The following is a 27,278-nucleotide window of genomic DNA, read 5'->3' on the forward strand; positions in this document are numbered from 1 at the left end:
CTCCATCCAAGCTTTTTTCTACAAGTTGCTTACAAACTGTTTCAACTAACCCAAAAGGAGTCTTTGGAGCTTGCTGTGGATGTGCTTGGCTCCATCAAAGGTGAATACAAGATGAGCCTGCAGAAATGATGTAGTCTGAGAAGGAAACAGACAGTTGTTTCCTAACTGTGTTAGACCACCAAGGAGTGAACTATCTTATGTGGTAAGACAGTTCACCACTGAGCTTCAGTAAAAGGCTGCCAAAAATGCTCATTATTATCATCCTTAATTGAATCTGATATCAAGAAGGAGACAAATTTGACTGAATCTTCCATGAGCAGGGGACTTCTTAGGGCACTTTCCTGGTTTAATTTTTTGGTACCTAACCAGATATTAATTCATATGGCAATTTTACTTTCATTTGGATATATAATCCTCCACCCAACCAGATTTTTGAATTATGTAGTCAGAATTCTTCATGAAAGTTCCACTTCTGCATCGAATTAGTCTGAAATCAGCTGACAGACTCAAAAGTTATTAGAAGTTCAGGAACACACATGGTTGACAAACCTGCTATGATAACACAGAACAAATAGGAAAGTCTTCTTAAAGAAACACAAATTTAAAAGAGAATAAAGAACATCTATGCATTTATCAAAATTCCTGGGCAAAATTTGATTATTTTTTTTATGATTCATGAATAAGTAAATACTCCTTATCAATATCAAATAATTATCCTTCTTGTTACTGTAATCTGGAAAAAAATTATAACATTAGTCATAACTAAAAGTAGTTGGAATTTTTAGGAAGATCTAATACTGGGGTAAGTATTAGAGGGCAAAATATGAATATTAGAGTGATAAGATCAAATTATAGAAATGAGAAATGTTGTTGTCTCATATCTGCACAGAATACAGTGGGAAACTGTAGAAAATGCCCAAAGTTTCTTTGGTTCTGTTATACAATTCATTCCTTTGTGGCTACACTAGAGGACTGTCTACTTGGCAATTTGACTGTATTTATGTATTCCATGTACTACTCAGTAAATGCTGGTGTGGGATTTCTTTTTGAATAATTCCATAATGAGCTTTGGAAACATTACCTCTTGGGTAATGGCAGTAACTTATGACAACTATTCATATTGAAGACAACTGTTTAATTAAAAGTATTTTTTTCCTTTAAGGATGATGCCTGGCAACCACAAGTTTCTGTATATTAGCATAAGACACTTACTGTTTAATATAATATATCAAGTGTAATGAAGGTACATCCTGTAATTGAAGAAATGAGCCACTGGTAGAGTGAGAATTAGCCTCTATGAATAGCAAGAGGCAGTGAAATGAAAAACATATTTCTTACTGCTTTTATTAAATTGAAAAGTCAAACATTGGCACCATGAATGTTTGTACAATTCCTTTTAAAGATCAGCTAGCAATATCTAATTTTCATTATTTAAATTTTGCACAATGTTCTTGGTGACACAGTTTTATTTTGTGGTATAGAAATAACTCATTACATCTTTGATGATTTTCTAATATATGTGCTCCCAGCTCCTGTAATGTTTCTGAGGCCTTCATTTCTTTAAGGCATTTTCTAAGACACCAGCTCTTGGAGATAAGGAGCAAAAACCCATATAAACCTTTATAAAAACCTAAATAAAAATATTCCTGCCTGAAAAAAATACCTTGAAAGTATGCTATAAGCACACCTACAGCCTCAAAACCCAAGAGAAAAAAAAATGTGCTGTTGGCATTTCTTAATTATTTTGTATGTGTTGAGAATGGACTTAACCCATGATTTCTGACTGTCTGGAGTTGGGGAAACCATAATATTACCCCCTGTCAGAAGGGAGCTCTCTGTCAAAGAATGACTGTGGTTGCCCTTCAGACTGTACTGTGAAATAATGCTTTGCTGTAATAGCATGTTGTCTCTGAAAAGCAATTTTATCTTTTTATAAAAAGCAATATAAGATTCAAGAGAGAGAATTATCCTATATTTGTGTATTTGGTTTATGCATTTGTGCCCACCAGTTTAGGCAGGGAAGTGTAATGGGAATAACCAAGGCAGCTATTTTCAGAATCAGTGTGAAAACCAGTGCAGATGAACTCGTGCAACAGACAGGAAAATTATTATGTATATGTAGATACACCAGACAAGTCCCAAAAAGTTATAATGATTGGCCTAGGAATATCTTATTTTTTGGTTTTTGATAATTATATCATCTTGAGATGATGGAAAGACACATCAAGGACTTTGTAGCCTATTTTTAAGTGCTTTTTTAAAATGCTTATTTCCCTTCTGTTTTTGCATAATACTTCTGAAGAGAACATTTCCTTCTATTGTAGATAAGACTGTTCTATTGTCACTTTGCCAGTTGATGTAAAAGCATTTCTAATAAGTGCTCAAATTTAGAAGCTGGAGAGCAGTTGCTTGTCAGGTGTGGTACAGCAGGAGAAAAAGCCTTCTGGACCTCAAGAGAAGTTTATTTTACATAATTCTTATACACAATATTTGAGTGGAAATCATACCATCTTATCCAGAATAATATAAATAAAGTAGACATAGAAACAAAAAGAAGCGCAGAGAAATTTGCTAAAGGGAAAGCGAATGAAAATCGCATGGCTCTGCTGCCATGATTTGCTATGGAAAAGATCAGGTACTAAGCTTTTATAAGAAGTGCAAGTTTTCACGTTCAAAAGCCTTACTGCAGGACCATCTCCCATATATTTGCCCCACCAGGACTGTTGTTCCTAAGGGTTGTCAAGTGGAGATGGTCAGCTTGTTCTAGGGAAGAAAAAGTATGAGAGATGCCATTTATTCAAACTTGTCTCTACTTTGCCTTTGATTGAGATTGGAGGTGAAAAGCCAGAAAAGCTTTTACTGTTTTGGAATAGAGGCAGATTTTACATAAATGTCACTCATTATATCCCCAAGTTTTCAAGCTAAGATTTTTTTAACCATGTGCAAAAAATCAATCACTGTAAGGTTCGTTCTTTTGTGGAGAAATAAAATGAGGAAAAAAGATAGTACATCAATAGAAGTCTTTAATGTAAAAAGGTCTTGACATCAGTTGCTGAAGAGACAATACTGAGTTTCTAAATATCTCACCTACTCCCAAAAGTCTGAACATATGAAGTGAATGATCATACCTAACTTATGTACACACTAATATCCAAGAAGCAATGGTGAAGACAATACGAAATTAATAGCAATATATAGGTCTTATCCTTTTCATAATAAGTCTTTTCTGCACAACTGGCAATTTTGGCATGGACTCTGTTTCACTATAATCATATCAAACATAGACTGAAACTTTTAAATAAAGAAACTTATACGGTTTCATAATCATTTCTGTTTCAGAAATACAACATTCTTGAGACCAAAAAAAGCTAATTACCAATTTAAAATCAAGGGTTCAAACTCTGAGTCAAGACAATTGCATTTATTCTCATTGTCTTTGCTCTCAGATGGATGTATTTTTTACAATCGTTTCCTTTGCTTCACAAGAAGGTGCTGAAGACAGAATCAATATTTTTAGCGGCAGAGATGAGCTTCTGAGGTTTTTAAAACTTTACTTGTTCATGTTTATTAAAGATGCCAGCCAAATGCTGAAGACATTATTCAAATGTCAGTCAAATATTTAAAATTCATGCCCAGTTTAGACAAATAATTCAGGAAAACAACTTCACAATGCCTTGTTTTGAAGTTCTGGGAATTTACAAGGATAATATTTGTTGTAGTCTGCATTTACTACACAACACCAAGTGTCTATATAAAGATAATTAACCTAGATGGGCAGGATTCCCATCACAAATTTTAGTCATCTAAAATGTGAGTCCAGTCAAAGTCAGTCTTGTACTTGCCTCTATATTTTATACAGAAGTTTGGGCACCTCCTGAGAGATTTTTCTGGTCTTGGAGAGGAATGAAGGCAGAAGGCATCAGCTGTCCTCCAGAAATGACTAGTGGCCACGGAGACAAATTATGAGTCTGATTCTTGAAATAAATGGAGATGCTTAAATTAGGGTGAGCTTTTAACCTTTCAGATTCATAAAGGACAAGATCACCCTAACAGCCTGGGGCTAATTGAATAATATAGGAGCTGCACAGATGTGTGACTGAATTTCTTTCCTTTTAAAAGGGCATATATCCATACATATGCATATATACGTGTGAGTATATATCTGCTTCTAAATAGCAAGATAGATATAGTATTTTAAAATAATATTTAAACATACATTGTTTTGTTGTGTTTTTGATTTTTTCACAGTGAAAAGCAAAATAAAAGGACTTTAATTTGGATCTTAACTGCAAAGATAGTCTGTACTTCACCCAGTTTTACCTCTCTGATCATTCTTTGCTATGGCACCTTCCTAGAATTGTGGATCCAGTGTAACCAATGGATCTGTGCAGTTTAGCAGATGCAAGAATGACATAATGAGACTTTAAACAAGCTGGTGTAACAGCTGATACTTATGCCATAGTCTGAACTATACCCTTGGGTGAAACCTGTTGACTTGGCTTTGCCTTACAACATCACCAACATGCTTTCAGATCTCTCAAATATCTAATGAGCTAGAGCAGAGAGACTGTTGTCCTACACCTATCATGGCTTCTTATGAACTGTGTTGTCTATAATTATCTTAAACATTTGCTGAATGAGGGCTAATGTTACAACTTTGCCAGAGAAGTACTTTCAAGTGTAAATAAGGCTTCTGTTAAAAAAATTAGATGAAACATTTGAACAAAAGGGAAACAGTAATAATCATCATCAGAAATTTTCATGTCAAAATTGATGGGAATTTTACAGACAAAATTCCCATGTAGCTTTGGATAATGGCATTCTGAGATAATAATTCTACTGAATTTAATAGAATTGCTTCTATTTAGCAAACTTTTGGTTTTAACGAATGTACTATTTGTTTTCATATTTACAGATTCCTTTTCTCCCCTGACATTCATGAACCATCTTCCTTTAGAAACAAACAGTACAACCACGTCCATATTGATGAGTAGTGATTCTCTGGATTGCTCACTGATTATGATGGGACCACATATCCAAATGACAGCAAGGCCCTGTGTAGCCATAGTTCATCATTAAGCAGAAGGAATGCAATGGAAAAGCTCCAGGCTGGCTTTCCAACAAGTGTTCACAGAGTTAATTATTTTAAAAAGGACGATTGCTTAAACTAGCTAATTTAGTAATGGCACTTGTTTTGTGTAAAGTACAAATCCCTCCAAAAACTAAATACAGAAGTTTGCATCATTTACAATGACTGATATTGTAAACAAAACATTTGGTCTTGAAATGTCATTGCTTTTCAGTCAGTATTACTTACATGAGATTTTCAAGTCAGTTTTCCACAATCTCATTTTTGGAGGTGCTGAGGCATAAAATGGCTCTTCTGGAAGCCATTGGATGTTCTGAGTACACAATACCAGCAACGATCCGACATAAAAGTAACAAAATGAGGTTTTATATGTTTAAGTTCTATTGTTTGATCTAACCATTAAGGTCTAAGGTTCCAACATCAGAAAGTAATTTCTGATAAAATATTCTTCTGGTCATTAGTGAATGCAGACAGCTCATTACAATAATAGTGCTTTTCCAGTAGCTTCCATCAGCAGAATCTGATGCATGCATATCTGACACATCCCACAGTTAGTTGAGAGTTTTTCAAAGGCATTTTCTCAGTTTTCTGGTGAAAATAAGTTACACAAAGTCCCCAAAGTGTAGTAATTTTCTCTGAAGAAAAATTATTACCAAATCCTCTTTCCTATAGGCAAATGGATGATCACTATGCACTAGTAAAATGTCATTCTGTCAAGTCATTACAGCTGCTTACACAGGAATCACATGGCTGAAACTATTGTGAAAGTAAGTGTATGGAATGAAACTATTTAAATATGGGGAGGTATAATACCAAGGTGTTTTATTTTTATGTTTTCTTTTTACTTTATAAAATGAGAGTTTGTATTTTACATGTGGTGGTGGCCCTGAATAACAAGAATCTTTTTGTAAATGAGTTTACCAAATACACTGCACAAAACACACAGTAAATTAATGCTGAAATAATTTCATTAAGAAGCACCATTGTACCAAAATTAGGCAGATAATGATGAACCAGTTGAGACATTTTTAAAGAACAATAAGTGTACTTGTTTTTTTCTTAACTGAATTCAGTTTCCCGTAATTTATCACCTTTACTGTCCTCCTAATTTGCCCTGTTGTCCTGGACTATCTTTTACAGACAACTTTTTTCTTTTATTTCCTCTATTGCCCACACCCTTAGAGGTGAGGATGGAGGGTAATGTGGATCACTAGTCTACCTAGGGAACAGAGCAAAGAATGAGAGCTGTTTTCTTCTCTTGAGGAGAATGATAATTTCTCTGATTATTCAGCCTTCCTTCCTGCATTGTTGACTTGTTTCACATGAAGTTATATTGCAAAATAATATAGTAGCAAAAGATTTTGGCAGCTAACTTATTTTGTATTTCTTCTATATTATAATTAATGTTGGAATTTCTTTTGAGTTCTTAAGTCCATAAAAGTTCTTAAGTCCATATTGTGCCATGTAAGTTCTTAAGTCCATGTTGTGTCATATAATTCTTTATGTGATTTTCCATGCAATTTACTTCATCAAGCTTTAATCATCTAAAAGTTAGATGTGACATCAAATCTAGAATGGTCATCTAGGCACCATCTGTCTTCAATGGAGAGGCAGGCATCTCGAGAGGGCCATTCATCCTTCTGGCCAAAGACACTTGTATTAAGGTGGTATGGAGGTGTTTCAAATGAAGCCTGCTTGATTAGTTTAGATTAAATGCATGCATATTTCATGGGTAAAATCTGGGGAGACGAATACGACCTCATGCCAAAGGCTTGAGCTTTTCCTTCATGAGAATGGTTGCAGTGTGTTACATATTAAGAACTCAACAACTGTACAATTGAATGTGAAAAAAAATTATAAAAGCAAGCAAGAAAAAAACCTCTTAATTATGATTTTAGTGTCGCACTCATTTGTTCTTGTTCAAATAAAAGGTTTAGGGTATTATGATATTTTTTGTCTTTCCCTGTTGGAAAACTCCTGTTTCAAAAGGCAGTTTTTAAAATGCCAAACAGCATACATGACAACAGGGACATTTTACCTACAGCTGAAAAGAAACTTGTCAACTTATCATTCAGTTACTGCATCCAAGCTATTTCCACCGGGTTTTTTTAAAAGAATATTCAGGGATGAATATATTATTAAACCAAGTAGCCAATAGCATAAAAAAAAAAAGTTGCTTAAAGAATGTATGTTTAGCAATTCAAAATGAGTTCAAATGTTAATTGTTTTCTTTATCAAGTAGAGTTCCCAATTAGCAAACTGTTAGTGGTTGGAAACTATACTGCATGCTACACTACCCCAGAAGCAAAAGGAACAATTTATCAGGAATTATTTGAAATGAATGAGAATGTCAAGATATGGATTTCATACAGAATATTCTGTCTTTGAAACATGGACATCAGCCCTCTCATGTCAGTTCTTACGGTGGTTTCTGCAATTTGTCAGCCAGTCTTCCTTTCACCTCTCACACCTACAGCCTGACTCCGTAAATCAGTGATACCAAAGAGAGTGGAGGAAGTAAGGCAGTTTGTGACACATTGCTTGGAGATATCAGAAAGATACACAACCTTACACCAGGGCCTAATATAGTTCAGTCACAGTCTAACTTTTAACCTGCCCTTGGAATAGCTCTGCCACCTTGCATGACATTTGAAATTTGGCATATCTTCAGTGATACTGTGCACAGGTTCTCATACATAGCAACCAGAGGCAGTAGGAAAAGGTGTTTGAAAGTGCATACAGAAGTAGTACTATAAAATGCTTAAGCTCTCCTGTCATATGCCACATAAAATGTAGGTCAGGAAAAAAACAAAAATGAAGCAAACAATGAAAAAGGCCATACATTTTTTCCTGTAATCCCCTACATGCATTCTTTATGAAATGCTCTCAGTGAGGTAAGAGAATAAACATATCTCTATAGTTCTGTTTGCAAAGCAACTTGCACAGAGTGGTCACAGTGGTAACTGATACTAAATGAACAATTCATGACTGAGTTCTGCCTTCACTGTGTAATGACTGGGTAAACCATCCAAACAAACACCACACACTTTACTTTTTTTTCCTATGTGGTCTTGGAAATTACCACTGTGTACATCAACAAAACACAGTATACTAATATGCTCTGGGGAAAAAAAAAAGAAGAGGAAAAAAAAAAACTATGCAAAGTAATTTCTGAGCAGAAGGGAGAAGAAAAAGATCATATTTTCCAGATCTAGAAATAGCACATGGCCTGATTTATATGAATTCAGAGAGCAACAGTACCAAATTTTTTTCTGCAAATGGTGCTTATCCAGAAGAAAAAAAAAAAAAGTGGTACTTGTGAGCTGTTACTGGAATTTCTGCAAAAAAGATCTGAATTGAGAGCTTGTATAGAATTATACTGCCATATTTATCTTCTTCTTTCTAAGGAAATAGTTTAACAAAGTTATTTCAATACACCCAGCAAAGGGGCTATGCATGCAGTTTTTCAGACTGGGGATATTACAGCAATGGTGTATAAAAAAGGAAGCACAGTAATCACTTCCTTTTTATCAGGTTCGGTATTCTGAACTAAATAAAATAAAAATTAAAAAAGAACCCAAAAACAAAAAACCAAAAGAACCCAAACAAAAAACCCTGGACTCATTTACAACCAGAGTGGGTGTATTTTTAACAAATAACTCACCTAAATAATAGACAACAGAGAAAAAGGACAATAAGCTGAAACATGACTCATGATGATGAGGTAGGTTTCAGGGAGTGCCAATTTACTGTGTCTGTCTAGAGCTGGCTGGTAGTGGATGAGACAGGGTAGAGAAAGAGAGAGAAAGAGATTTGTATCTCTCTGCCTCCAGACATTTAAAATTAATGACCCATAGTGTGATGCATGAGTTTATGCAGAGATACCTGAAGGATGTGTTACTTCTATAAAGCTCTGTATCTGTGCAGTAATCCTTTATGTGCAGCAGATTGCAGCTAAACTAGTCATAAGCAGCAGCAGAAAATGTGCAAATGAATACATAACGCCCACTTGAAGCTTATGTTAATGCAACTGCTGCTTTGAAGAAGAATTAGCAATGGGTAGCATGTTCTCTGTCTTGCTGAACAGCTAGTGTCACCCTAATGTTGTTTGAAAGCCTAAAAAAAGAAGAAACACCTGATGTGCATATTGTGCAGCAGGCTGCAATGTTAGTAATAGAAGAAACATTATGAAGCATAAATTAATTAACTTCTGGAGAAAAAAATATACTTTATGCAGAAAGAAGGAACCAGGGTTTTCTACAGGAAAAATGCATCATTTCACAAACTCCATTGGCACTCTGATCTGAACAGATGTGTGTCACAGCTCTGTTTCCTTGGCCCTCTCTGAAGTTCATTTATTCCAAACAGGTAAGCAACCACTGTTAAAATTAATTTGCCCTTGAGTGGGCCAAATGAATTATTAGGAACTGGAAAGAGTCTGTCCCTTTCCCAGCTGACAGTCTGGGTCAAGGATTATAAGCACAACAGTGCACAGCCTATATTGAAGGCAGTTCCTGGTGATGTTGATATTCAAAAACTGTTGTCTTCCTTAGCCAAGAAGGTGAAATCTGCAGGAAGAAATGAGAAAGGGCCTGATAACTGGATTAGTAACTTTGGTTGCTGGATTTCCACTCTGTTCCACAACAGAGACAACTCACAGGTACAATCCATGCAGTTTTCTGAATTCAAGAAAATACCCACAGCAAAATAGTTAATTTCAGACAGGAGGTGAGCCTGGACTCCTGCTTTCTAGGCGAAGATGTTACATTGAGCTGAAGTAGCTGCGTTACCTTAGGTGAGCTTCCAGTAACTCTCATCATCACCTCTCCTGTTTCAAGCAGCAGGAAAACTTGGTTCACTTTCTCCAAGACTGTAGTACTTCTCCATACAATGGGATAACCCTTTTCTTCAAGCACAAATATCAGAATTAAACTGGAATGGATTAAAGAGGGCCTGTTGTATAGCTTGAGTTGCTAGCTTCAGATGGAAGTTTTTGTCCCTGCCTTGTGCCGGCACATGATTGCCCATGATTATATACAACAGTATATTGATAACACAGCATTCTGATTAGGAATCTGGCAACAGATGCACACTTTCCACAGATCAGCCATAAGGGAGAGCTACACTCTCTGGTAGGTTACACTATCTGCTTTTTTTTTTACCACTGACATTCAAAATTTTAATTTGCAAAGACTCCACAAACCGTAATCAAACAGTATAGTCTGAATTTTGCAAATGTATCCTCTTCTACAAGTTATACTTCCAGTTTCTAATAGCAGAATTGCTACCAGTTGCCCTTAAAAGTTAATATTAACAAAGCTGTATATCCAGGTTCCCATTGTGAAGAGAAATAGAAACCTTCAACAACCACTTAGCCTATCAAGATGTGAGCCTAAGGTATGCAGGATGAATGACCCTCTGACAGTGCCTTCATTGACCAAAGAGGGGAACTCATCAAGATCAGTCCCAGTCTGACCTCAAATATCCACTTATATGCATGTGAAAGAACACTCAAACTATACCTGTGTAAACGAAATATCCACTGAACTAAAAATCCAACTAAATGCTTCCTCGAGGTCTGGGAGTTCTCACAACACTTCTACTGGATCTGTCATCATGCACCAAGAAAAATTGCTGAAAGAGGCGCTTATGCCATCTTCACTGTTGCCATTAGAGCACTCAGAAAGGTTTTGAAAGTCTTCAACTCACATCCTTCATTTCTCTCAGAGGTCTTGAACTCACTTTCTGCAAGCATGGCCTTTGTTTTAACACATTTTGGAATAGAGAATCTGGTCTACTTCTCCAGCAGAAACAGATCTATTCATATGCAGTCATTAAATATTGGGGTAAACACAGAGAATAAAACCATCTTTTAGCTTAATCACTTGTCCGAAAGAGATGTGTATTAAACATCTTCTCTAATTTGTACTTTTTTATTAAAAGGTGAATAGCTTCAGCTAAAGTGGCCAAGAAGACTTTCTTCCTTCCCACTCCCAGGCTATGCTGAAGTGCAGTCATTAGGGTAGTCTTAGGGATTCTTAAGGATTGCTGCTCAAGTCTCCTTGGGCAGGAGAAAAATACTCTGTGGAAAAGGATTAGACTTAATAATTGTGAGAAATAGCTACTCACTTTTCATAGTTTAGGAAGGTTTATTAAACCTTGTCAAAAGTACAACAGTAGACTGAATAGAAAAAAAAAGGTTACGGCACCAGGCAGGACCAAAACATTTTCCCCGCCATGTGCTCTCTCTCACAATGGGGGCGTCTCCTTTTTTAACTCTTTAACCCCTCCCAAAGTTCTGTCCATCAACCCCTTTTTCACTGTCCAGTGGTGGAGATCTCTTCCTCAAGTCCTGATTGGAGGTCAGATGTTACCATAGTGACAAGCCAGCCCTCCCAGATGTCCCAACTCCAGCTGTCCCTTGGAAACCGTGCGAGGGGGTACAACATAACTATAAATCTATAAAATTTTCTTAACCTATATACATGATATTTGTCTATTAATTGTGAGAGTCAATCATCACATTACTCATCTATCAGATAATTAACCTAAGGAAAGTTCCCTCCAATCCCTTCACCATTTCCTTTCTCTTTTACAGAAAAACAGACAATTAACATATGTGAAAACAGCGGTCCTCTTTAGACCTATTGGCTGGAGTCACATCCTGTGACAGCAATTAGAAGTGAAGGCACTCCTGGTTTACAAATAGCAATTAAAACAAACAAACAAACAAACAACAGAATAAAACAGAAATCAAGCCTAAGCCCAAAAAACAAAAACAAAAACAAAAAAACCCCAAACCAAAACAAAAAACCCCAACAACAAACAGAACACAAACAAACAAAACCACAAAAACTCCTGGCATTTACAAAACAAGCCTCCACACAGGCTTTAAGGAAGAAGTACAAAAGAAACCTTAATGCATGTTTGGAAATGAACTTACATTGAACCCTTCATGAGCAAAATTAATTTGGCACCTCTGATTTCCACCATTTCCACTAGAGCTGGAAATGACCATGGCCTAACAGAAAGGCTTTTCTTCTGGTATTTCCAGCTGAGATGCCAAGTGGAAGTGCTGGAATCTGATAAGAAATCTTGTTTTCATAGATGTTTGTCCAAACATGACCCTAACGGTAAAATTTTGGTTATCTGGCTGTCTTTGCAGACTGACAGAGTTAGCAGAACAGTTTTAATTATTCATAATGAAGATCACATTTGATGTTTTAATAGAAAACTTCTCTCTTTCCAAAGAAACCAAAACAATGAAAGTATAATGAAAGTCCTGCAGGTTAATACAATAGTGAAAGACAATGCCTAACTAACAGATGCTTAAAATACAGATATTAGATACAAGGATTTCCAAACAAAATAAATACATTTGAAAAGTCTGTCTTGACTCCTTACTCTCTTAAATTACAGTGAGAAAATATTTTACTCTGAAGATCTCTTGTAAAATCCCAGAAAACACTGTGAAACTACAGAAAAGACCACTATTGAATTGGCTCATCTTTGGAACAGATGTAAAACCTGTCTTCATTCACACTGCCATACACTCTGTTCCTCTCTTAAGATGTACTTTAACTGAAATTGTTACAAGAAATAAGATCTTAGACAGTTTCTCAGTGGAAGTCTCAGTCCTCATCCTGCCCTAGCAGCGCCAGGTGGTAATAGTCTGTAAAAAGAGACAAGCTGTGCTACCTGTTTTCTGAATGCACTACTAAAACATTTATGATGGTATGTGCTATGGTTAGAAAAGCTAATAAAGAGATTATAATGCACCCTTAATGGTGAACTAAAAATAAAAACGCTCTCTGACCTGGTAAACAGCTGTGTGCAGTGCAGTGATAGTGAGGGACTGAATCAAATAAAATATTTCAGTTAACTGCTTCTGTTTGCATCAACCTGTGAAACAGCTTCATTCCTCAGTGCTGGGGAATGAAGTCATCTTCTCTAATAGCACAAATTATTAAAGAGAAACCTTCAGATAAGTATGTCTGACAAACCACAATCATGCCTCAGTTTCTGTACTACCAATTACATGGCATTTTCTAGCAAATACTCGCTATGAATATCTTCAACAGCTATGTAATTAATGTAATCATCTGATCAATTTATATGATGCACCTGTCCAAAATATTCTGGATAAATGTATATATTCACATACATATACAAACCTCACTTTATTGATTAAATCAAGATGATACAATTTAAAAGAAATACCTTCCAACTTTAAAAACCTAGACAAGTTTCCTCTTAATAAAATCCCAGGTTATTATAACTTCATTATAATAGTCATATTATATTGTGACATAACATATAATTATTATAATAAGTTATTGTATCAGTAGTATTCAATGAAAATCAGCACACTAGACCAGAAAATAAAGATAACACTGGGGTGGAAGTTTATCCATCCAGAACTCCAGATGTGAGGACCATGAGCACATATTCCACTTGTGATCTTATCTGTTGCCTTGTAAGTGACTGTGTCCTTCAGATACAATGAACTAAAAAGCCAGTAATTAGCGCATGTCCAGAATGGAAATGGTAATGGAAGTGAGGATAGCAATTAAGCAGCAATGCACAAAAGACCTGGAGTAGAAAACAAAGTGTATTTTGCTCCTGATGAGGTTTGCAATGCTTTTAAAACCTAGAGTATATAATTCCTTACCCTGGATAGACAAAACATTTGAAAATCTTCATTTGGACATGTGCTTGTAAACAAGAAAATAAAACAGAACAATTCCCTGGCTACTATTGTTGCCAATGCATCAAGATGTACCTAAAGATCCTAAAAGGCTCTCTCATTCCACAAACTTGGCTAAAAGGAAGGAAATTGCTCCTTCAGACTCAGACAGTACCTCTCTCAGACAGTCTGCCAGCATCTCTCAGATGTGCTTCAGGTAATTGCCTCTCACCCAAGCAATGATCTCAACCCAGCATGAAAAAAAATGAGGAACAGTCATCTGGACAGTATGAAGCACAGTGCAGCTATGTGACATCACCAATTGCACTCAAAGGGGTCACAGTGTTCCCTTTAATGACTGCCTCTTACCTATATGATTTTAAATAAGATGCATGAAGTAGAAATCTGCCATCCAACAAACTGCTGGTCGTCTTTGGTAAAAGAATCATTCTGAGGTTCCCCTTTCTCAGAGGAAAATAGTGGCTCTTTGTGTGTGTCTGTACTGGCTTTTGCCAGGAACTGTAAATGTCAAATAAATGATGTTCCATGTAAAAAGTCACTTGTGACAGTTTTGAAATAATTTGTTTGGAGTCAAAATGTGTTTGCTAGTGTCTCATGTAGCCAGAAGGTATTGATTCAAAGATCAAGAAGGGCAAATACACTGTTGCTGACATTTTTGAAAGGGTCATATGCAAAACACATCTCTCTCAGAATCAGAGTTTCTAAAACCATTTTCTGATTTTCATCTCTCTTTGTGTTTGAGACTAGGGATCTATCAGAAGACTAGGGATGACTTAGCAGAAGCTTTCATCGCCTCACTTACATACTCTGTCTAACTGAATTCTCGAAATATCTGCTTTAAATCAAATCTAGTTTGGTCATTTCTGCAGAGCTCACAGAGTTTTCCATAAGTGCCATTCCAAAGAGGGAGAGTCAGCTGCTCCTGGGAATGAGAGGATAGGCAGTGCCTGTTTTATTTTTGCTTTTGCAATAGTATAAACCTACAGTAGCTTTGATGGATTTAGAGCAGTTATGACCCACATATGAAAAATATTCTAGACATAACTAGGTTTAGAGGTAACTAGAAATAATTAAGTTTGAAGTAGGAAAACCTATTAAGTTGTTACAGAGGGGAACTACTTTTGAACCAGAGAATGCATTTGGATCATCTCTACTATGAAGTGATAAGCTGTGTAAGTTCAAAGTACAATGGAAAGCCCTGACATTATCCATCATTATCCATGCCTATTAGTAAACAGTGCTGGTACAAGAGCTATGGGAAATACCTTTGTGATTGTGGACACAGACCTATTGTGACTGTAAGACTCTGTATGTCTCTGTTATATTCTGTTAGAAGTTATTACTGAATCTCTATGTGTCATGGTCTTTCAACATATTCTGAAGTTCAGTAACTTTTTATGTCTTATTATTCAGTGAAGAAAGATCTAGCAGATTTTTCTAAGAAGTGACTATAATGATAATAATCTATAAACATGAGTTAAACTCTAGTCCACGTAAGCCTGAAAATTTTCTAGGATTATCTATCACATTCCTTCTAGACAGCAAACCGAGAGTATCAAAACTGAGATAGATAATGGTTCTGTCTTTGGAAAAAATGTAAAGTGACAGAAACTCCTCTCTACACTACTGTTCCTACAAAAGAAGAACCAAGATTTAGGATTATTGGTACATGCCTGTCTTCAATTTTATGCTGTGAAGGTTAGGAAGCACTGCAACAGACCAGACAGAGCCCAAGAACAACATCTGTTATGTCTTCTCAAAGATAATTTCATTCCTAAAAGAAGGAAGTGGGTTGCAGTCCATAATTCTATATCCATGTAGTAAATACGGATATGGTCTGTGCTTAACATTGGTGTAAATCCAGCTTACATACACACAGAGACAAAAAAAAAATCCAAACCAAAACTACAACAGTAGTATATACCAGTGCTTGCTTCAGAAGAATACTAGATTCATGACTGGACCAGTTTAAGGGTAACTCCAGTCACATTCGAAGAATTATACTGTTTTATGCTTGCTTAGAGTTTGGACATAGATGTTACAACTAATAGTCTGAGGACTAAGGAAAATGGTAAAATAGCAAACCAATAGGAATGTGGACTTACCATGCACTTACTGAGTGTTTCATTGGAGAGTGAAATTCATCTATACGGAATAATATTCTTAAAAGTGCACCCTGTCTGAATTTAATAAGATGTGGAAAAAAAAAAAGAAATTGCAAGGGCTATTCTAATCCCTGTTTACTGAAATAAAACATTGTAATATATCACTGCTGGTGTATCCGTGCCTGTGAGTACTCTCTGCCTAACCAGGTTAAATATTTAACTTTGCACTAACAACCACCTTCATGAGTTTTCCAGTTCTGGACATTGAGTTTGCACTGAACACCTTGCACAGAGTATTTTCTGCATTTGCCTGATTGTAATGATTCTTATTCATGATTCTTGCATGCAGACAGGCTTTTTGTGAGTTCATCAGTTCCAGAGGGCTATTTTCCACTTGATGTCAATAATTCTTTATTCAGCTATTTATCAGAATTCTTTTCACTGCATCTAATGGGTGATGTCACCCAGAAAGAGTTATAATTGCAGGTGGGAAATGAAAAGGAGATCAAAAGGCTTTCAAGAAACAAAAATTCTCTATTTATACAAGTTCTAAGAAACAAAGAATGCAATGAGAAACAAGCTGACAACAAAATAAAATTCAAATGGGAGCAAAATTATGGCTAAACACACTAATCTTCAAAGTTTAACATGGATTGTCAGCAGTTCTTTGATAAATCATGTTTCTGAAATCACAAAATGTAGAGCCATTAGTCAGCTATATATGAATGAATATTTCCCTTTTCCAAATCAGATTTATGGAATATTTTGCCTTCTGTCAGATTACAATATATTTGCATCTAATAGTCTAAATTAGAATGCTTGAGTTATAAATAGATGGGAAATGTGGCATAAATTAACATTGATACCAAAGACTAACGTGTTTTCCTTATAAACTGTAAACTGCTCCCATGTCAAGGGAAAGTGAAACTGCTCTGCACTTGGGGTTTTCTGAGGTAAGAATGCATTGGTATGTTTGAGCAGGCACAGCGCTCTCGGATTGTGAGATGTGCTATCCAAATTCCTTTCCATGTTAACTATTACTGACCTTCAGTCATGGAAAGCAGCTAGTAGGGTGACTTAATTTGGCACCTGTTCTGGGGATTTCTAGGTAGCTGAAGCCAAAAGCAATCCATATTTAGGTGCCCCAGCCTGTTCTCAGCACATACTGTATTTTACGGTGGATTTCCTCAGGAGATTGTAAGGGCAATGCTATGTGGGAATTCCTAAGTGTTGCCTTTCACTCCTTCAAACACAAATGTGAGGCTGTTTTTAACTGACATCTTTTTTTTTTCTGATGGCATCCATAGGAGAGATTCCTCCAGTAGAATAACACATTTTCCAAAAGCACCTAATGGGAACACACATTTCTTGTGAACTAGAAAGGAAAGCAAACAATTAATCAAGTGAAACTAGGCTTCCAATCCTATTGGGTATGGACATTGTGTGGAATTTTCTTCTTATTTCTTGAGAATAATCACAGGAAGAGTGTGGGTGGATTGGCTCATGTATGAAAAGTCACCTCTCAGATAAAGGAAAAACAACGTTTGGAAGCACAGTGTTTCAACACAACCCCAGACAGAGGACAAAAGTAGAGAAATAAACTGGAGTCAAGTCTTGTCTGTCACTCTAGTCTATGCTGAAACAATTTTTCCACTTCCAGTGATAAAGGTAGGGCAGCTTTTCAGTTTCTGATTCTGGAACTACCCTATACCCTATATGTATAATTTTATTACTTTAGATTTTTTTAGAAATAATGCTTATAAATACTTATAAAACTTTCAGTTTTCCAGAATTAAAAAAATAACTACAAAGACCTGAATGATGTAGCTAGATTTTGATACTCATTATAAAAGAAAAGAAAAAAAATTTTAGAGCTTCGGGTAAAATTCCCCCACAAACAATTTTTTTTCAAGCTGCATCACTTTCTTACATGAGTTTACTATTTTCAATGACTGTAACAGTACACAGAGGATGAAAATACCTTTATTTCTTTTCACTTTCACAGATATATAGAGGCTATAAGAATATACATTAAAGAAAAGATGGGCATGATTTTCAGAGGAATGAAAGGGGACGGTTCTGAAGCTTGTTTCCTCCCCTACCATAGCATTTTTATGCTAGTGCGAAATATTCTTGAGCCAGCTGGTTGTTTTGTTCACACTGGCTTTCATTGCCTAATCTAGTGAATTCATTATAGCTCCCTGCCTGAGGGCTCAATTTTCAGCTGCGCTGAGCATGACCCATATCAGCTGTGGGAAAAGGAAGGCAAAGGCTCGGCGGGCCCCTCACATCTCCCCGCACTCTCAGGAAGCTGCGGGGTGACCCTGCTGCGGCACCAGCCCAGACAACCAGGACTAGGTGACATTGCCTTGCATGGGTCTTGGAAATTACTCTCCTAGCAGGAGCTCACTTGTCAAAACGTGAATTCGGTGTCAGAGACTTGCAGAGTAGGAGAAGCTGCCATGAAATAATGCTGGGTCAGAAGGGGACTTTCCCATACCAGGCATTCCTTAATTAATTCACCCTGGGAAGTGCTTCAGGCCTGATTTTGCAATGTAGAGAGAACTTTCTGGAGTCAGAATCTAGAATCGTGTGTTGTTTCTGAGGTAACCAGACTCTAATATCACCGCAACAAGTAGTATAATTTTGTTTCTTGGTTACATGCTAGAGATGTGACATTGCAGAGAAGCTCTGTGTCAAATGCATCCTATTTGCTCATGTGCTACCGAAGGACAAACAGTGCTCTGTTTTTAAAGCATTTTGGCTTAGATTAGTGGTTGCAGAGAGGGAGCCGTGTCCATTTTGTCCTCGCTAGCAAGTGGGTGTTTGCCTCCCACACTCACGTCACTGCCACATTTGGCAGCAGTGACACTTTGGCAGCAATAATTTATCGAAGCGGTCCCAGCACTGTAAAGTAGTCCCACTAGTCCCGAAAAATTTTCTTGAGTTGAGTAGTTTAGCCCTTTACTTCCAGCTCACTGACCTATGGTCACTTCTTACATGCACACACAAACACATGTGAATGCCCAACTCTGAAGTACTGCAAGGAAGCTAAAACTTACAAATCAACAAGACAGAATGGTCCTAGCCAAGAAGGAAGAACAAGCAAGATGAAAACATCATAAAGACCCCATGCTGGCACAGCATACTGACTCATACTTTCCACTTATAAATGTCATCCATTAGGTTAAAAAAATAATAATAAAAATCAGTCTGCATTCTGGGCTGTGGGTTTTTTATTGCTTGCTTTAATAGCTCTGCTCTTCATCAGCTCCAGTATTCGGCAGCTGATCACTCTTTCCTTCGGTAAGGACATGTGATAGTTTTGCTGAATAGCTGCAAACATGCTCTCTGCTGGGTACTAATAGCTGGCACATTAGGCTGCTTGGTGAGCTGTGGCAGCCAAACAGAAATGCTTTCAACAGAATGATTTCAGTAAAGAAGTGGAGAGTTGGGATTTTTTTTCCCTTTCTCCTCTCTGCTTGGTGCCAGAGTTCTTAAAATAGTACCCTCAGAGTTTTCTTGTTACCCATTTTGGAACCCAGATGTAGGAAGCCAGCCAGCACAGCTGGTGGAGCCTAAGTGTCTCACAGATAGGGAAAGATAATATGGCCTTCATTTTTCTCTTAACTGTTAGTTTAACACTTTATTCCTAACTGTTATTGATGTTATTGCTATTGGAGTGTCAGGAAAAAAATGCCCAGGCTTGCTGAGTTGGAAGTCCTAGGAGCTGAAGACCTTCCTCTCCCTCCTGTTGACATTGTCTCGCCACTGTACTTTGTTACCTTCCCTGATTCCCTCATCAGGAATGTGGATTTAATTAGTTGTTCTATTCTGAACTCACACTGATACCTGTGCTGAGCTATTACAACTGATGTGCAATGATGCTGGGAACTCATTCTCACAACAGCCTATGTATAAAATCACCTGTCTTCGTATACTCAGGAGTATATGCTAGATTTCTGAGGAGAAGGAAGTATATGAAGTACCAGTACCAAGCTTTCTGACAGCAAGCTAAAATGTACACAACAAATTAAAAAGAAGTGATATGACAAGCAGTAGAACTTCCTTATAAGTCATCTAGTAGGTACTGGGCTGGCCACTTTTAGACACAGGAATTTTCTTCTCCTAAGGATGCAAATCAGATTGCTGGAAGCCTTCAGTGAAATTTTGCTTCTGTGAAATCTTTTTCCTGTTAAAGCTTTGCTATCACCTGAGCAGCCTCATGGGATCCTTCCTCATGTAATGTGTGGTAATTCCTACCAGCCTTGAGTTACTTATAATCATATGGTTTCTGAAGGGTGGCTTTTGAGAGCAGCCCAGTCTGGGGTATTACAGTTACAGACCACAGAACTCCATGTTCCCAGTACATCTGTGAAAGCATTTGGGGGAATAGCAGTACGGATGGAAGCAACACTGATTCATTCTGTCTTCATATGGAAACAGAGGGAACAGTTGGCCTCTCCAAACTGGAATGATACAGAGATCTGAATATGCAAAAATAGCACAGCAATTTCTAGGCAAAAACTAAATGCTTCTCAGAAATGCATTGAAAAACAGCGCATTGAGGTCCACTGTGAAACACTTGAAAGGTACAGAGAGCAACACTTTGTTGCAGTAAGCCTCTTGACTTATACGTTATGCTGAAAATCAGGAGGAGTCAGGCATTTAATCTTTGCTTACACTTTTAGACCTCCTCTAGCACTAAGCATATTTTCTACCATAAACAAATTTCTGATTACAGCACACACGAAGGAATGATAGAGGTTTTTGGAGGCAGTGGAAAATAAACTTCTTCGCCAATTTAGGTTTTTGAGAAACCATTTCTGGTGGATGTCTGGCTATTAATTTACAGCTTTCCATTGCTCACCATTTTCTTTTCCCTCCTCATCACAGAATCAGAATAATTTGGTTTGTGCTTGTATCTCCCTGATGGGACCATAAGGTCCAGAGTCTTCGCTAACACTGTTAATAAAAGTGGTCTTGCATGAAGATGTGGGTCTGTGAGTGGGAGCCTCTGATTCATACATATTCCCTTCTACCAGCAGAGTTGCAGGAACAGTAGCCTCCAGTAAGCAAACAGCTGAGAAGGTGTTTCTTTAAACAGCTTCTGCTGTTTGCACAGAGTCTCTACACTCTCCACTGACTCATGCATGTGACCGTGTTCAAGCTTATGCCTACCTCCATTTCCTTCCCTTGTGTCAGCAACTCACTGCTTCTGCTGCTTCTGAAGTTCACTGTAATTATATATACAAGCAACACATGACTAGAGAGCTTTAAATGAGATCGGAATTTTTGCATTTAGGCTTTTGTTGCCACATGCCTCCTTTTCAAGGGAAGAGGGGCAGCCTAATGCCTGAGACTGGAGTTTTATCTGTACCTGCTGAAGGCTATACCCAGCTTCCACTAGGACTTTGCAAGACCTGAATGTTTCTCTCTCCTTGGAGGGCTTCTCAGAGAGTTTAACCTGAGCAGAGAGGTTTTTGTTGTATCCCAAAAGTGAGTTTTATGTTATCAGCCACTGGAAGTGTCTCACCTAAGCTACTATTTAGGATCTGTATAGTAGTTGCTGAGGGATAAGCAGTTTCACAAGCCAGTTCTCCACATGACAGGACAGATGTATAAGACAACAGATGAATTTCCATGCAACATTGATAGAGAGGGTCTTCACGACTGTATGAAATGCTAAGCTAAAGCTTATGTGGCTAAATCTGTATAAAGTAAACATTTTTTTTTAATTCTTCTGTCACGACTGAGCACAGAAAAGAGAAACCACATTGAAATCTCTATGTACCTTCTTTCCAGATGATTTTCTACCATGATCCTCACTAACTCAATTATCCATAAAACTACCCAAAAGAAATACGATCTTGAAATAGATAACAGATGCACTTAGGAGTTACATCTTGTGATGAATGAATACAAAATCCCAGCTTCATTATAGCCAGCCCACACAGTCACATTTTTTATTGCTCATATATAATGATCAGAAATCATTTGGGACCAAAAAAAGATAAACTCCAGCCAAAATTCTACCACTATCTAAAATAAAATGAAATAAAAATAAAATAAAATAAATTTAAAAATTAAAAAATAAAAATAGAAAAGAAATAAAGTAAAATAAAAATAAAGAAATAAAAATAAAATCAAATTAATTAATTAAAAAATAAAAACATTAAAAATATTAAAAATAAAATAAAAAACTAAAACTAAAAATAAAATAAAAATAAGATAAAAAATTTTAAAAAATTAAAAAATAAAAAATAAAAAAAGAAAATAAAGAAAATAATATAAAAATACAATAAAAATACAATAAATAAAAAAATAAAATGCTATATTTATTTTCTTATATTCTATCCCCCCACAGCCCTGATTACAACACATCATTCTCAACAATCTGTTCTTTCTATTTACAATATCTTTAACTGGAACTTCACCCATGTAATTTAGCTTCCTGTTTATTCCTGATTCTAGATACAAACTCTATGATAGGTAATATTACTTCTGTTCTGTTTAAATATGCTCATGATTTATAGCAAGATTTTTGGCAAGCTGTCTTTAAATATTTGTGATTGTTCTATAAATTCTCGTGTTAAGGGATACATTCAGAGCAGGTCGCTCAGTGTGCAGGTTCAGTGTTAGTAGAGGTTGGGAGCATGAGGCAAGAGGCTGTGACCCACTGTCCCAGGAAGGGCCTGGGGACCTGTGAGCCAGGGGACCAGACACTCAAAGGCACTCAGGAGCTGAGGACTGAAGAGGAGGAATGAAACTTTTGCACCCTTGGACTGGGGGTATAACAGCCCAGGGGTTCCTTTGATGGGGGTCCCTCCTTGGAGGCAGCAGCTCGAGTTCTTTCTGTTTCACAGCGCTGTGAGTAAATGGCTTCAAGGGACCAGAACTCTGACCCTGCTATGGGAAACCAGGAGGTGAACTGGTCAGGAAACCTGGTCTGACTGTGGAATGGGGTGTGTGGGGAGTCAAGCAGGACAACTCTGGGTTCACTGGAGCTGGCCCCCTGTGAAGGGACTTTGGTCCCAGCAGTGAAAGTCTCTGGCACTGGGAGCATGAATGGTCAGACAGGGGAGTTTGTTTAATAATTATGTGTCCTTTGTATCTGATCCTTCTTTCTCTCAAAATGGCATTTCCTGTACCTACCTAATCTATGAAATGCATGCTACATGGATTTCACTTGCCTCAGAGTTTGCAAGTAAACAAATGTAGAACAGAGAGGTTCAGACAGTTACATACCCATTCTGCCTGAACTCCAATCTGGCTGAATACAGTGTAGTGCAAACCATTTTGTCCTGCTGAGATTAAAGTGTTCACTGCATTCTAGGCTCTGGGAATGGAGTGAAGGGGCAACTATCTGGACTCATTCACATGATCACATTATTTGCACGGCCAAAATCAGAACTGAACTGCAGTTTATGCAGAAGGTATATAATATTTGCCGACCCAGAGCACTTCTCAAGATTTACAGGAATGTTTTTCCTGTGCTCTGACTCATTATACCAGTGCTGAAATCATCTGAAGTGAAAGCTTCTTTTGTGAGGAAGTTCAAGGCTTTTAAGGCTTGAGCTGAGCAATCTCCTAGTCTAATTGCAGCATTTCATTTCCTTGCAGAAGTAACGTATCACCAACGCAAGTGATTCCCAGCCAGGTGATGGGAAAAAAGATTCTCTGCAGTTTTGCTCAATCTTGCAAGGAACAGTAGGAGAAGGCTGATAAGTACTTCTTAGTACTTTTTGGACAGATAAACTGGCAAATTTCTTCAACAGTGATGGTGTCGATCTCCGAGCACTGAGGTAAAGCTATCTGCTGCTCTATAAGAGGCCAGCTATATGCTGCACTAGAACATTTACCAGAACATCTTGGCAGAAGGTTCCCATGCAGCATTATGCTAGATTAATTTAAGGCATAAAAGGCATGGAAAATTATTACAAGTTCTGTGTACAACAATATAATAGGAGACACAGGATTCCAGAGAACAGCAAAGAGAAAAATGGTTAGAAGAGGAGGCACTTGGCTGCAACAGCTGCTTGCCTAATTAGCAATATCCATAATCTAATAAAATCTTCCTACCATGAATCATCTTGCCCAAGTTCATTCACCAGAGGTGTCAAGTATTCAATCAGTGGACATTTGTTCATTTTTTCCTGCTACCTCCTAACTTTGTTTATTTTTTTAAATTTTTTTTTAATTTTGACCCAGTCAATCATGCTTAGGATGACAAGGTCTTAGTCAAATCCTTGTCTCACATGGGTTAGAATACAGGATCTTCTTGGCTCCCAGTCAGTTGCATTGTTTTCATCAAATAAAAAACATCAGTGGAAAAAATTCATCATTACACAAAAAGCAAATAACTTGAAGCATTTCAACAATTGTGTATTAGTGGTGGCATGCTTCAAAAGTAAGTGCTGAACATTGCTGAGAGAAATGCAGGACTATATAATTATTTATGACAGGCTTTCATCATATCTTTCTTCTCCTAAATGATTGGTGTTAGTTGAAGGCCAAAGGAATACTATGAAAATAAACGAAGGAAAGTGTGGGATGTTTTTATGTGGCCACTGTCCTCCATCTTCACTCACACATGAGCAACCATTCCAAGCATCTCCTGCAGGAACCATTATTCAAAGGTGTTTGGACTTAATAATCTGAAATCCGTGGAAAGAATGAAGAACCATTAATAGAAATGAGCAGGAAACTGTTTATTCCTATTCCAGGAATATGTTCAATTTGAGAAACAGTTTTCCATTCCATTCCATATTGGGATGAAATGGAGACCTTTCAGACCTTTCTACTTTTTCTTGGAAAAATATAGAAATCAAGTAAAAACTTTGCTTTCCCTACTCCTGCTGCTCACCTTCATGTCCTCTAAAAGAGCCAGGCAAATAGGGTGCCAGATATAAGAAAAAGAAACTGGATCTGAAGCCCAGCTTTGCTGAACTGATGCATTCACATGCCTGTTCTGAGTACTTGACAAGCCTGTCACACATTATAAAAGAGTGTCCAACCTGCAGACTTATTCTGAGGTCAGCTACAATTAATTCTTCATACTTAAAATAGCCCACCCTAGAGCTCAGATGCATTTCCAGCCATCACTTTTCTGATGCTGATGTATTCCCACTAAATCTCTCAGTTTGAGCACACTGACTCAGCTCCTGGGCTCGCCCCCAGCCTCCCTCTGCCACAGGGTTTAGCAGAGCTTGTTTGTTTGAGCACTTGCTGCCACTAGCAGGACCCCAGTTCACTCCCAACACACACACAACACACAAATTAAAATGGAAAGGAAAATGTAGAGAAAAGGGAGGCATACATCCCACACATCCCACAGAAACATGAATTTTACCTCTGCTCTTGGATTTTTTCCAGATAACTGAAAGATGGCCAGCTTCTGATGTATGCCTAGGATTTACATTCTTACAACAACAATGTCATTACTAGCCCACATCCCTGGGTAGTAACTCAGAGAGTTGTGTTTATTTGCCTTTTTTATCTCTAAATATCAGCATCACTTTTTGCCTGCATATTACTATCCTTGTTGAATTTCACTGGACTTGCATATCTAAAATTCAGCATCCCCATAAGTATTTGCAACATTCTGGCCAAGGTTGCAACATTCATGGTCATGTTGTTTTAATGCTGGAATACCAGAAAATATGTAGAAATTAGAGTTTGCAATGGTGTGCTACTCCTTGTGCTCCACAATTGAAAGAAAATCTTCCTATCACTAACATAAATAGCAGAATCAATTATTTTCCCCCAATGAGGAATTTGCTGCTCCACCTAAACTAAGCAGTCTGATTTCTTCTGAGATGAAGGGCTGTTTTTGAATGATGATGTTGAAATCTGGTCAGTAACAATGAATGATATGAACAATAATAAAAAGATACTTTAGAAAGAAAGATGATCACCCTATATAATCATTAACAATCTGTCACTCGCTGTGTCTTTTTGGGCACAAAGTCATTAACATCAGCACTAACAGCTGCTGCCACCCTGAATGTCAGGGAAAAAAAAGGTTGGAAAAAATTCCATTCCAAGTTTTTAGTTTCTCAGACTGAATCCAGGGATGTAAACACCTCTGACCTCAGTGTGAAGGATTTCCTGGATCTTCAATTTACATCTGGATGCCACCCCCACCCCCATAAGAATTTGGACACAATAACAAAAACTTACAATGACATATCTGCAGCTGCATTTGAATATATCTGGGTGTTGCTGGGAGAAATTAAAGCATTGCAATGCCATGAACATTGCAAATCATCACTTTATCCCTATTGCTCTTCGAATCAACTTTCTGGAACATTTTAACTCAGAGAGTAGAGACAACTTCATGAATCTGAATTCATAAACTATTTTGCTCTGATGGAATAAGGGGGTATGTAACTGAAGTAAACTGGAGTCTGTGAAATGGGACAAAAGAAAGCTGATGCCTTTCTTCCACACCCTGCAGATGGAAAGGAAACAGAATAAATCCACTGAATGAAGTTCTGGACCTTAAAATATTTCAGGAGCCCAGTGCCAAATTCTCACTGAATGGGATTTGTAGGTATACCTTAGTCCCTATTTCCTACTGATTTAGACAAGTCCTATAGAATGTCTTTGCAAATGTGTTCTGTGAGATAGGATTTTGTATTTTGCTGCAAGACAGAACCTGCTCTGTGGAAAGTGTGTTTTAGCTCATGCTGCTTGATGCTAGGTTTCCTCAAAAGTGTATATGAAGGAGGCTGGGAGTGAGTCAAAAGTGTTGCAAAGTGTAGGTCCTTCTTTTTAGGTACAATGAATTTTGCCTAGGGAAGAATAAGGGCAAAAACAACTAACGCAATCTCATTTTACAGCAAGGTGACCTCTTAGTGGATGACTATTCTACCCAGATGTTAGTAAAACCTTTGACACTGCCTCTCTCAACATTCTTCTGGAAAAGCTTCATGGCTTGGCCACATGCACTCTTAGCAGGATTAAAAACTGTCTGGGTGGCTGGACCCAGAAGATGGTGGTGAGTTGAGCTACATCCAGTTTGCGGTCAGTCACAAATTGTGTTCCCAGGAACACAGTTTTGGGGTCAGGCCTGTTTAATATTTTTATCAATGGTCTGGATAAGAGGATTGAGGGCACCCTTGGTAAGCTTGCAGATGACACTAAGCTGGGCAGGAATGTTCATCTGCTGGAGGGAAGAAGGTCCTGCAGGGGAATCTGGATAGGCTGGATCAGTGGGTCAAGGACAATCGTACAAGGTTCAAAAGGCAGAGTGCCGGGTCCTGCCCTTCTGTCACAACAACTGCATGCAGTGCAACAAGCTGGGGTGGCTGGGAAGCTGGTCAGTAGAAAAGGACCTGTCAGTCCTGGTCAACAGCCAGCTGAACATGAGCCA

This window comes from Camarhynchus parvulus, chromosome 1A (assembly GCF_901933205.1).
Source record: "Camarhynchus parvulus chromosome 1A, STF_HiC, whole genome shotgun sequence".
Classification (NCBI taxonomy): domain Eukaryota; kingdom Metazoa; phylum Chordata; class Aves; order Passeriformes; family Thraupidae; genus Camarhynchus; species Camarhynchus parvulus.